The sequence below is a fragment of the Pelobates fuscus genome, chromosome 1, assembly GCF_036172605.1.
Source record: "Pelobates fuscus isolate aPelFus1 chromosome 1, aPelFus1.pri, whole genome shotgun sequence".
Lineage (NCBI taxonomy): Eukaryota > Metazoa > Chordata > Amphibia > Anura > Pelobatidae > Pelobates > Pelobates fuscus.
Window position 1 is genome coordinate 67,022,328 of NC_086317.1, and position 13,125 is coordinate 67,035,452.

Sequence of the window (13,125 nt, forward strand, 5' to 3'; positions counted from 1 at the left end):
CGACATACTTGTGTATTCTCCTGATTTGAAGTCACACCATAATCATGTTAGGATGGTGCTTAAAAAGTTATTACAGAATGGACTTTATTGTAAGTTAGAAAAATGTTTGTTCGATCAGACCTCTGTGCAATTCCTAGGATATATAATTACTGAACAGGTTTCAGTATGGATCCTGCTAAATTGGAAGCCATACTGTCCTGGCCACTTCCCCAAGGACTTAAGGCTATCCAGCGTTTTATTGGATTTGCCAACTATTATAGGAAATTTATAAAAAACTTTTCACCACTTATCTCTCCTATAACGAAGCTGACTAAAAAAGGTCTACACCCTAGGGTTTGGACTCCTGAAGCCCTTAAGGCCTTCAAAACTCTCAAGAAGGCATTTGCCTCTGCTCCAGTGCTACACCACCCTAACCCTTCTCTTCCCTTTGTTATGGAAGTAAACGCTTCTGAATCGGGTGTGGGAGCAGTACTGTCACAGAGGTTGTCGTATGACAAACCCCTCCATCCCTGTTGTTACTTTTCAAAAAGGTTGTCTGATCCAGAAAAGAATTACGATGTTGGGAACAGGGAACTATTAGCTATTGTGTTAGATTTTAAGGAATGGAGGTACTTATTAGAGGGTTCTAGACACGAAATTATGGTTATAACAGATCATAAGAACCTCTCCTATATAGCTGATGCTAGAAGGTTGTCCGCCCGGCAGGCTAGATGGTCTCTATTTCTTTCGCGCTTCCAGTACGTTATTACCTATAGACCTGGTTGCCGTAATGCCAAAGCTGACGCTATCTCTCGACAGTATGAACCTTTAGAATTTGTTAACCCGACTCCTGAACCTATTGTACCTGCGTCTCAGATAATAGCTGCTACCCGTTTGGTTGTTTCGTCTCCTTTTCTTGATAATATTAAGACATACCAAACCTAAGCACCCCCTGAGACGCCTGTTGGTAAACTATACGTTAAAGTAAATGACAGAATAAAGTTGTTAACTTTATTTCACACCGCCAAAACTGCTGGTCATCCAAGGGGTTACCAAGACTTATAAGTTCAACAGTTCTGGTGGCCTTCACTTAAGCAAGACGTAGTGGATTTTGCACAGGCTTGTCGGGTCTGTACCCAAGGAACCATGGACCCACTTATCCATGGATTTTATTGTAGACCTTCCTCCTTCTGATGGTCAGACAGTGATATTGACTGTGACGGATAGGTTCTCTAAAATGGCGCACTTTATTCCGCTTAAGAAACTGCCTTCTGCGATTCAGCTTGCTCAGGTGTTTGCCAAGGAAGTGTTCCGCTTGCATGGGGTACCTCAGGATATAGTATCTGACAGGAGCCCTCAATTTGTCTCTCGGTTTTGGAGGGGATTTTGTGCTGAGATGGGGGTCTCCTTGTCGTTCACTTCCTCCTATCACCCGCAATCTAATGGTGCAGCCGAACGTGCTAATCAGTCTGTGGAATTGTATTTGCGCTGCTTCACTAATGCGCACCAGGACGACTGGTCTCGCCTCCTTCCGTGGGCTGAATTTGCCAGGAATACGGTGTCTCATTCGTCTACTGGCTTAAGTCCTTTTGAGGTTGCTTACGGGTTTCGGCCTTCTGTCCTTCCCGGTGCGTTCTCCGACAAGGGAATGCCCACCTTGGACCAGCACCTTGCCTCTTTGCGGAAGATGTGGGATCAGGCCCATATTGCGCTGTCTCGTTCAGCAGCTGCTCAGAAGAAGTTTGCTGATCGCCGTAGGTGTGCGGCCCCTTCTTATGCTCCGGGTGATAGGGTATGGTTGTCCTCCAGGGACCTCCGTTCCCTCGATGAAGTTTGCTCCCAGGTTTCTTGGTCCCTACAAGGTGTTACGTAGGATTAACCCCGTTTCCTACTCCCTGAACTTGCCTCCTTTCATGCGTATTCCGAACACGTTTCACGTCTCGCTTTTGAAGCCTTTGCTGTGTAACCGGTTCTCTCGTCCCCTCGGACGGCCCGTTTCCCCTCGCACTGTCCCTAGTGACGTGTACGAAGTGGCTGCCCTTCTCGACTCTCGTGTTTCTAGGGGTCGGCTGCAATATCTGGTGGATTGGAAGGGTTACGGCCCTGAGGAGCGGTCTTGGGTTTCGAGCTCTGATTTGCACGCTCCCTCTTTGGTCCGCTCCTTTCATGCCCGGTTTCCTTTGAAGCCTTCTGCTTCCCGCCCTCCGGGCGGTCTTCGAGGGGGGTGTAATGTCAGGAACCCGCGGGTGGCTGCGAGGGGAGGCTGCAGTCCGCTCGCGGCACTCACCCTCCAGCCGTCCGCGGTCCTCTTCTTGCTGTGCGCTCGGCGGGCGGCATCCTCCCAGCCACGGATGCCACCCGCGTCTTCCTCTCCGTCCCCCAGCGGCAGCATGCATGATGCTGCTCGCTGGGAGACCGCCCAGTTTTATAAACGCCGGGGTCAGCCACCTGACCCGGCGTTAAAGGCACAATGCCTCAATCACAGTGGGAGGTATAAATATCTCCTACGTGTGATTGTTAATTCTGATTGGAAATTATCCAATCAGAATTAATCAATAGGTTTAAATACTTACCTTTCCTGTCTCTCCCTGCCCTGTTGTGGTCTTTGCTTGGTAGTATTGCTACTGAAACTTTTGCTTCTGGTTACGTACTCTCTGGCTTGTTTATCTGACTTTGTGACTTTCTCCTACCCTTTGACCTCGGCTTGTTTCTCATTATTCTGTCTTCTGGTTCCCCTTACTCGGCTTGTCTCCTGACTATTCTTTGTCTGCTTAGCTCGGCCACTCTAAGGTCCGGTACAGCACCTTTTCTGTGTGTGTGTTAGCGTGTTTGGTTCCCAGAATCGTGACACTAACTAAACAGGATTTGTCACACAACACAGGAATAACAGGTGCTACTGCAAATCTAGGTTGTGCTGTGCTAACTGGGTGTAGGTGCTGTTACATGTTTGACACAGTGTTATTATTTCGAATGATTACTTTCTGATTTTCTGAAACCGAGCATTTTATATTGTAGTAATATTAATAACACCTTTGCATGGCTGCAATGTGTTACAGTAGGGAAGACCTATTAACTTTGGTTCTTACTTATCAGCAGGACTTATTAATGTATATAATTTTAGGGATGCCGTAAAAGCAACATTTAGAAACGGTTTGTCTCTGTATGAGAATATTATTTACAGCCTAAAGCACAATGCATTAAAAATGGAAACATAGCCCCCCAAGGTTCAGCATGTACCGAAAAAAACCTCTAATGTTTTAAAACCAGACACATTCTAGATAACATTTAAAATCTTTGCAACATCCCAACCTGAATGTAATATCGGAGCTTTTAGGTGGGTCCTTCTTCAGTCAATTCTTTATACCTTTTCTATCCTATACTTTTGTTCTTACAATTCTTCTCTCCCTTTGCCATCGAAGTCCTTGTTCCCCGAGTCACGACTTTTTTTCTTCTTTCCTTTCTTTTCATCCCTCTTTCACAAATATTAAATAAGCAATTTTATATTAACCATCTGATCATTGGCGTACACACAATCCATGGGGCCCCGGTGCAAAACTGATCCATGGGCGCCACCCTCCCTTCCCCCTGATCCGCGGGGCCCCCCGACACATACACACACACACACACATCCATACAAACACACACACACACACATACATACAGATAGATACATACAGACACACACACACATACACTCCCTGACAGACACATACATATATACACACATACATACACAGACACATATACACAGACACATATACACAGACATACATACATACACACCCCCGACAGACATACACACAGACACATACATACAGACACATAAACACACACACACATACATACAGAGACACATACACACAGACACATACATACAGACACATACACACAGACACCTACATAAACACATACAGAGACACACACACACACATACACACACACACATATACAAAATGTTTCCTGTTTCCTACCTTTTGCAGGAGGGTGACTTTCCCTGGGGTCCAGTGATGGCTCAGTCTGATGGGAGTCAGAGTTCCCACTCTGACTCCCTCCTTCCTCCCACACGGGCTCTCTCTGATAGCTGGGGGGGGGGAGGGGACGGGCAGTCACTTCCTCCCAGCTCTGTTTGATGTCATCACAGGGGGCCTGGTCGCGCTGTTCAAGCGCCCAGCGCTGACCGGGCCCCCTGGAAATCCATCTTCATCGGGTGACCCTAACAGCATGGGCCAGCCAATGGACCCCTTGAACGGCGGCCCTGGCAAAACATCGCGGCTTGTACCTGGTCTCAGGGGTCCGCAGGGCGGCCAGTCCCCCTGGAGTGATGGGCCCGGTCGCAGCTGCGACCGCGGTATGTACGCCACTGCATGTAATACAGATACACATTTGACAATGACGTCTTATATCTCATAAAGGGTTTCCCCTTATTCTGCCGGATTTTTCAAGATCATCGATTGTGACCATTTATGTGTTTTGTTTCTACTGTTCATGTTCACTTAATAAAACCTGATTTAACACAAAGACTTGTGGAATAATAGATGCGGGTAATGCACTTTGTAATTATCACTGATTGTGTATTTGACTTTCATTTGAAGGAATATGAAGTATTCGTAGTCCTTTCAAACAAGTCAGGTCAAAACACTTGAGAGGTCAGGAGAGTAAATAAGCCAAAGGTGAGTAGAAATCATAGCTAACGGACTGAGTCACAATATCAAAGGAAAGTCAAAACACTCAATCAGAGAAACTACTATCAATGAAAAGTTATATGTTGTGTATTGTCCCAATGTCTATGGATATCCAGGTACTGCAAAGCTCCCAATTACTGGTATAACATTTTGAGGACAACCATGTATATGTAAGTCAGCTGACAATAAAAAGACATAAGCACAATAAACTAAATACAATTATTTAACAGAGCTCTACCCAACAAATTATAGACATACATGATGGCGGTATATAAATAACATAATAATAATACACAAAGAAAAAAATCTCAAGATATTACAAGACATATAAGTTAGAACAAACAGGTTCAATCTTGGCCCTCCCCTCCCACTGATGATGCAATGCAATACTTACAGAGACACTGTAGTCACCAAAATAACTTTAGCTTAATGAAGCAGTTTAGTGCCCTGCAGATCATGCCCCATGCAGTCTCACTGTTCAATTTACTGTCATTTAGGAGTTAAGTCACTTTTGTTTCTGTTTATAAAGCCATAGCAAATGGTTTAATTTCCAACCAGTTAAGTGTGTTTACTTAGTTTTTATCTCCTGTTCTGGATATTGAACTTCAATTGTAAACAATTGAGGCTCATGCCGACTCTAGTTGTTATTAACAGAACAGGTGACATGAAATTCTAAATTAAACAGACTGTGCAATAAGGGAAATTTATGCATTAGAGCTCTGTTTACTGGAAGTGTTTAGGAAGGCTGTGTAAGTCACATGCAGGGGAGGTACGGCTAGGGCGGCATAAAAAAAAGTTATTTAACTCATAAATGGCATGATCTGTACACTAAATTCACTTCATTAACCTAAAGTTGTTTTGGCGCTCATAGTGTTCCTTTAACAATGTTATTATATTTGTGACTTATTGTTCTAGACCAGTGATGGCGAACCTATGGCACGCGTGCCACAGGTGGCATGCCGGGCCCTCTCTGTGGGCACGCGGCCATAGATTTGCCATCACTGCAGAGTAGGCACCTGCCTGCCCGAAACGGCAGGCGCCTACTCTGCTTCTGGGTCGGGAGGATTGGAAGCAGGGGGAGGGATCGAGGAAGCAGCTCTCCTGTCCTCACTCGAGCTGTGTGGAGCGTTGCCGCGCGTTACCATGGCAACGCTCCATACAGCATCGCGCGGGATGACAGGAGAGCTGCAGGACCTGTCATCCTGTCCTGCATACCACCACCGGACCACCAGGGATGGCTGTGTTCCCCCCTCCCCTTCACCAAAGGTAAGAAGAAGGGAAGGGGGGGATACTGATTTAATAAATATTTAATATGTTAAAAAAATTAAAAAATTAATGCATCTTCAACCCCCCCTATCCACAGCACCCCTACCCCCGCTACCTCCCCTACCCACAGCACCCCTACCCCCCCTACCCACAGCACCCCTACCACCCCTACCCACAGCACCCCTACCCCCCTGCCCACAGCACCCCTACACACAGACTCCCTACCCACAGCACCCCTACCCCTACCGCCGCTACCTCCCCTACCCACAGCACCCCTACCCCCCCTACCCACAGCACCCCTACCCTCCCTACCCACAGTACCCCTAACCCCCCTACCCACAGCACCCCTATTCACAGCACCCCTACCCACAGCACCCCTACCCTCCCTACCCACAGCACCCCTACTCAGGGCCGGTGCTAGGATTTTTAGTTACACAGGCGAAGATGCATTTTGGCGCCCCCAACCCTCATTAAAAAAATAAATAAATGCATCTTCACCTGTGTGTCTTTCCTCCCAAGCCACAGGCACACAGGCATCATTTTTCAGTCACACAGTCAAAGTCATACAGGTACACGGTCATACAAAGACAGCAATAATCATACAGAGACATACAGAAACATACAGTCAGAGACATACAAGCAGAGATATACATGCATACAGAGACATGCAGGCATATAAAGACATACATGCATACAGAGGCATACCGTCATACAGACACATACATACAGACAGGCATACAGAAACATACATACAAAGACATTCAGGCACATACATACAGACATACAGGCATAAAGAAACATACATACAGAGACATACAGGCATGCAGACACATACATACATACATACATACAGGCATACAAAGACATACACACATACAGATACATGCATTCATACAGAGACATAATGTCATACAGACACATACATATAGACAGGCATACAGACACATACATACATACAGAGGCATACCGTCATACAGACACATACATACATACAGAGGCATACCGTCATACAGACACATACATACATACAGAGGCATACCGTCATACAGACACATACATACATACAGAAATATGCATACAAAGACATACAGGCATACAGAGACACACAGACACACACATACGTACATACAGAGACATAAAGGCATACAGTTACATACATGCATACAGAGACATATATACAGACATTCAGAGACAAACATACATCCAGTTACATACATGCATACAGAGACATACAGAAACATACGTACAAGACATACAGGCATACGGACACATACATACATACATACAGAGGCATACCGTCATACAGATACATACATACAGACAGGCATACAGAAAAATACATACTCACACACACACACACAAACTCACAGACACATACTCGAACACACACACACTGACAGACACACATACTCACATGCGCACACACACACTGACATACACACTCACACACACCGACAGACACACTCACTCACACACAAACTCATAGACACACTTACACACACACTGACAGACACACATACTCACATGCACACACACACTGACAGACACACACACACTCACACACACACACACACAAACTCACAGACACACATACACACTGACATACACACTCACACTCACATGCACACACAGTAATTAATAATCTAAATTAAATGTAAATGTCCCACCCAGCCTCCCTACCTGGAGAGCTGGCGTGGGTCTCTCATTGGTGGTCCAGTGGGGCTGCTGGGAGGCGTGCGGCTGAACTGAATTAGGAGGCGGCGAGGGAGCTCTGATCTCTCTGACCGGCTCCCTCGCAGGCTGTTTTCTGATGCCGCGGGAGCCGGAATATGACGTCATATTCCGGCTCCCGCGGCATCAGCAAAAGGCGCGCGAGGGAGCCGGTCAGAGAGATCAGAGCTCCCTCGCCGCCTCCTAATTCAGTTCAGCCGCACGCCGCGCCGCTCCGGGGATCCAGGAGGTGACCAGGCAGGAGGGAGCACTTCCCTCCTGCCGGTCACTGGAATTTGGCGCCCCCAGAGCCGGTGCGCCCTAAGGCGGCCGCCTGTGCCGCCTTATGGACGCGCCGGCCCTGCCCCTACTCCCCTACACACAGCACCCCTACTCCCCCTACACACAGTACCCCTACCCACAGCACCCCTACCCACAGCACCCCTACCCCCCACACAACACCCCTAACCCCACTAAACACAGCACCCCTACCCCCCTATACACAGCACCCCTTTACCCAAACACACACACAGCACCCCACCCCCCCACACACAGCACCCCTCACACACACACACACACACACACACAGCACTACACACAAACACATACCCTGTACCCCTCAATGCAGTATATGTGTGTGTGTTCAGCAGTCTTTATTTATTCAGCAGTGTGTGTGTGTATTCAGCAGACTGTGTACTCAGCAGTGTTTGTGTACTCAGCAGACTGTGTACTCAGCAGTGTGTGTGTGTACTCAGCAGACTGTGTACTCAGCAGTGTGTGTGTGTGTGTGTGTGTACTCAGCAGTGTGTGTGTGTGTGTACTCAGCAGACTGTGTACTCAGCAGTGTGTGTGTACTCAGCAGCGTGTGTATTCAGCAGTGTGTGCGTGTTTGTGTATTTAGCGGACTGTGTGTGTATTTAGCAGTCTGTGTGTCGGTGTGTGTATGTATTAAGCAGTTGGTGTGTGAATGTGTTCAGCAGTCTGTGTGTATGTATGGCATTTGTTTGAGATACTATGTGTCCCCCCCTCCCCTTCACCAAAGGTAAGAAGAAGGGAAGGGGGGGGGGGGATACGGATTTAATAAATATTTAATATGTTAAAAAAAATTACAAAATTAATGCATCTTCAAGCCCCCTATCCACAGCACCCCTACCCCCCTACCCACAGCACCCCTACACACAGCCTCCCTACCCACAGCACCCCTACCCCTACCCCCGCTACCTCCCCTACCCACAGCACCCCTACCCACAGCACCCCTACCACCCCTAACCACAGCACCCCTACACACAGCACCCCTACCCCTACTACCTCCCCTACCCACAGCACCCCTACCCTCCCTACCCACATCACCCCTAACCTCCCTACCCACAGCACCCCTATTAACAGCACCCCTACCCCCCTACCCACAGCACCCCTACCCTCCCTACCCACAGCACCCCTACCCCCTACCCACAGCACCCCTACCCCCTCTACCCATAGCACCCCTACCTCCCCTACCACAGGTGCTGCCCCCCGCCCACAGCACCCCTACCCCCCTACACACAGCACCCCTACTCCCCTACACACAGCACCCCTACTCCCCCTACCCACAGCACCCTGAGTGTGTGTACTCAGCAGCGTGTGTATTCAGCAGTGTGCGTGTACTCAGCGGACTGTGTGCGTGTTTGTGTATGTGTATTTAGCGGACTGTGCGTGTATTTAGCAGTCTGTGTGTCGGTGTGTGTATGTATTAAGCAGTTGGTGTGTGAATGTGTTCAGCAGTCTGTGTGTATGTATGGCATTTGTTTGAGATACTAATAAATATAAGCTTAATTTATATCATTATTTAAAATTTGTATAATTTAACTCTCTGTTGTGCGAGAAAGTTGTTAACTGTACGAGTAGTTTTTTCTAAATGTAAACCTCAGTATTCAGGTTTAATTGCCATGTTGGCCCTTTGAGGGAAAAAAAGTTGGCATGTATTGCGGTTTGGGCACAAAAAGGTTCGCCATCACTGTTCTAGACCAATGGCATAAATGTTTAAGTTAAAAATCCTAAAGTAAAATCAAAATGTCTTTTGCCTGGAGTTCAGTATAAATTAAGATGGAACCCAGACACAAAGAAGAGAGCACTCTTGTGAATCGCCATTACCTGAGAAGGCATGAACTGGAATAGGCTCCAACTCAGTGGTAGAAAGCAGAATGTAGGTTTGGGGACGTGGAACGATGCTCAGTTAACAGAGAATTCTGCAATTTTAAATCCTAAAAGGATTGAATATGTGAAGCCAGGCTGATGAGATAGTCAGGGATGTAATAAACAAGTAATGTGTAGAAGAAACCAGGTCAGATATCAAAACAGCAGATACAGGTAGAGTAACAGCAGAGGAGGAAATGCCTAAAGGGCAGACAGATAATGAGCTTTAAGTAAGGGTGCTTTAATATAAGCAAGCACTGTTCCAGGGCAGACCTACACTAGCACACATGTGAAAGGTGGAAACTGATTGTACTTAACATTTTTTTTTTATAAGATATCTTTAAACTGCCTGTATGTTACAGTGCAATGTTCATGAAATGCAGATTTTGTACATTATTTGTGTATAAAGCTTTTTCCCAGGCTATTAATTTAACAAGGCCATATCTTAATACAAAGTGATGCACCCTGATTAAGTAAATCCCCGCAGAAGTAAGATCTTTGCTCTCACTGCCACACAAAGCTAAAGTGAGTTTGCACACCAAGGAACACCTTAGTCTACAATTCACAATTCTCTACAAGCCTTTATGAGATATTATACGAGTGTACACTGGAGTTTGACACCACTCAACTACTATTTGCTGGCTTGAGCTATTGCTATTTGACCAGTAAGTCATTTCTAACGTTTTTTTAGGTACCGTATGTCAGTCTTTGGTAGTATGACAAAGACTGTATATTACGAATAGGTCAGTAGATGGCAATAGAGTAGCACTAGGGCTACAATAGGCACATAGCTCAGTACAGGGATATTTATAGGCCTTTCACTCGAAACACTGGAGAGGTCATGAGGGTTAATTTGCCAAAGTTTAGTAAAAAGCATAGGTAAAGGTCTGAGTCAAAATATCAAAGGAAAGCTAAAATACTTCATCAGAGAAATCATCAGAGGGGTGAGAAAATCATTAATATATATAATATTATATATATTAAAATCCTTAATGTAAATATATATAACATATGCTTTTCTAACCCTTTGATTAAGTATTTTAGCTTTCCTTTGATATTCTGGCTCAGACCTTTACCTATGCTTTTTACTAAACTTTAGCAAATTAACCCTCATGACCTCTCCAGTGGTTTGGCCTGGCTTGAGTGAAAGGCCTATAAATATCCGTGTACTGAGCTATGTGCCAAAGTGCTACTCTATTGCCATCTACTGACCTATTAGGAATATACAGTCTTTATCACACTAACAAAGACTGACATACCTAAAAACTATTTAGAAATGACTTACTGATCAAATAGCAATATATGCATATATAGATCCTCACGAAAGTTATTTTGTTACCTGAAACGTAAATTTTTATTTGCAAGCAAGCAAATGAATAACAGTTACGTTTTACTTCTACTACAACTTGAAGTCCCTGGAGTGCTATCATTTGAAGTTACTGTATATTTTTGCAGATAAGCACTGGGCCAGACACTATACACAGTCTGGAGTGCAGGCGAATGAATTATATATATATATAAATAATTATATGTGCTATTTTTTGGGCGACTATTGAGCCTCAACTGTGACACCTGTGTCAAATCCCATTTGTTATCTTGGTTATAGGCCCTGGTAGCTAAGGGCGCATTTTGGCTCATTGCTTCCAGCAGGCATGGCTGACAAACTCTGATTCAGGAACTTGGTCTCTTCGCTGTCAATCAACCAACACCTCGTCCCTCTGGATATTTAATGGCTATGCATGCACCTGTCTTGATGGCTTGCTGTGCTCCCTGGGCACCCTTAGCTACCAAGGCCTGTAACCAAGATAACAACTGGGATTTGACACCGGTGCAGTGCAAGTGCACTCTTACAAGGTAAGATCTCCACATAGGATGTGTATAGTGGAGGTTTCTCACCTGATAATATTACACCATCTTAAGTTTTTATCCCCCCAGATTGCCATTTGAACCATACCCTCAGGAGTGCTGGATGAGTCTGGAAGGGGTGGCTACATATTTGGTGTGGACTATACGAGTGTTGAATCAACAATTAATTATCATAAGAGCTTCAGGATAATACTTATAAATACATCTCTTGTGCTGCAAAATAGTATTCCAAATAAGTCCTGTCAATTTTAATTTTCCCAATTTTGTGCGCTAATTCATTGGTTTAATACATTAGATATCTGATTCAGATATATAGGGGAGAATTAGAGGATAGTAGCATGGTTGTGTTAAAGGGACACTATAGTCACCTGAACAACTTTAGCTTAATGAAGCAGTTTTGGTGTATAGAACATGCCACTGCAGCCTCACTGCTCAATCCTCTGCCATTTAGGAGTTAAATCCCTTTGTTTATGAACCCTAGTCACACCTCCCTGCATGTGACTTGCACAGCCTTCCATAAACACTTCCTGTAAAGAGAGCCCTATTTAGGCTTTCTTTATTGCAAGTTCTGTTTAATTAAGATTTTCTTATCCCCTGCTATGTTAATAGCTTGCTAGACCCTGCAAGAGCCTCCTGTATGTGATTCAAGTTCAATTTAGAGATTGAGATACAATAATTTAAGGTAAATTACATCTGTTTGAAAGTGAAACCAGTTTTTTTTTTCATGCAGGCTCTGTCAATCATAGCCAGGGGAGGTGTGGCTAGGTCTGCATAAACAGAAACAAAGTGATTTAACTCCTAAATGACAGTGAATTGAGCAGTGAAATTGCAGGGGAATGATCTATACACTAAAACTGCTTTATTTAGCTAAAGTAATTTAGGTGACTATAGTGTTCCTTTAACCCCTTAAGGACCAAACTTCTGGAATAAAAGGGAATCATGACGTGTCACACACGTCATGTGTCCTTAAGGGGTTAATAATCATTTAAAGGGATAACCATTTTATATTTTCCTTAAAGGGAAAGCGCCTCAGATTTTTTTATATTAGATTTGCATATTGCTAATTCTGCAGGCAGGAGAGATATTTTGTGTTAATATCTTCCCCACCCATATATAAATATGTAATTGTGTTATAATATGTTGCTGTATGGTGTCTGCTATGATTTGGTTATTTGTATTTTATTTAAGTTGTCACAGCAATCTACATTTAATAAAGTTTTGTATGTCAGTTCCGTTTGGAACTAGTGTCCTGTATGGATTTTAAGGGATCCTAGTGACAGAGTATCTGTACATGTTTGCTGGTGGCAGGATCCCACTAGCCCTGGGATAAATCAAGAGAACTAGGCCTGAGACCTGCAATTGCCTTTGTAAAGGCAATCACTATAAACTTTGTAAGCAGAGCTGCAGCAGAATAGACAGAGGGGATGATTCCTGCCTGGAAGGAGAGCTG